Source organism: Populus euphratica, unplaced genomic scaffold (genome assembly GCF_000495115.2).
Source record: "Populus euphratica unplaced genomic scaffold, PopEup_1.0 scaffold41.1, whole genome shotgun sequence".
In the NCBI taxonomy this organism is placed as follows: domain Eukaryota; kingdom Viridiplantae; phylum Streptophyta; class Magnoliopsida; order Malpighiales; family Salicaceae; genus Populus; species Populus euphratica.
This window is the reverse complement of record NW_011499868.1, coordinates 1,076,700-1,077,929: the sequence shown is the minus strand read 5'-3', so window position 1 is coordinate 1,077,929 and position 1,230 is coordinate 1,076,700.

The window sequence follows — 1,230 nt, the reverse complement described above, 5'->3', positions numbered from 1 at the left end:
GTGAATATTTGAGAGTGTAGTATTAAAGATTGTGTTTTGAAATATTTTTTTGTGAGAAATTTATTGAAATAATATTGTTTTTTTAATTTTATTTTTAATATTAATGATATAAAAGTATTAAGAAAAAACTTTAAATGTGCTAATTGTTTTTAAAATATTTTTTACTAAAAAATACATTAAAATACTTTTAAAAAAATTAACGTTAACAATCTAAAATCATTAAAAACAACTTTAAATTCAAGCAAAAACAAAATTTTAAATTTTGGACAAACAATATTTTAGTAATAATGTCAAACATGCTTTAAATACAACTTCAACTATATATTATCTATTTTAATTTATTTTTTTATTTTTTTCTCCTGATTTTAATATCTAAATCATAAATAAGTTCTCGGATTGGACCACCTTTATTTCGTGCGATCCAACTCTTACTAGATTTTGGTGTATTGCAGCTTCAAAAATTTAATTTAAAAACTAAGGATAAATGGCGTGGTATATATGTCCTTATATAATAAGATGAATTTTCGATTTATCCTTATACTTTGAATTGAGTTAATTTTATCTTTGTAAAATAATTGAGTTTTCAAATATCTATCATTCTATTAATTATCCTCTTTCCTCCAAATTAATATAATTAATCAGTTATAAAAATGAGTTGATATTATATAAAAAGCGGCATCCCCAGTGGAGGAAGAGGAGGGAGAGAGAGATTGGAGGAGAGGGGGTTACGAAGAGGGAAGGAGGTCTAGTCTTTGTGGTATGTTTTTGTCTATGAGGTTAAAACAATTGTTTTGGTGGCCTTTTGGAGTGATTTGATGGCCGGAATAGCGAAGTCCCGATGACGCATAGCTATGAAAACGGTCCTAATTAATCCAGAGACTTGTTATGTATTTAAGATAAAATAAAAACAATAGAGAGTACTGTAAATCAAAATATATATATCAATAGCTCAAGGATTCTGTATACGTTGTTTTAGCCAACATGAAGACTAAACTTTTCCTTTGATTGGGTTTGGGTTGTAGACGAAGAATTTAAACACAAGAGCCTCTTTTTATACGAGTCAAATTAAGCCTGGATTCTTTTCTCAATATGTGCTTCTATGAGTAAATGAAGGAAGAAAATGAAACTGATGAGCGTGAACATGTTGTTCTCCCATGGCGCCGACGACAGTGGGAAAGAAATATTCTTCTGCGACAATATATATATATTTACATCCATCATCCATCAAGC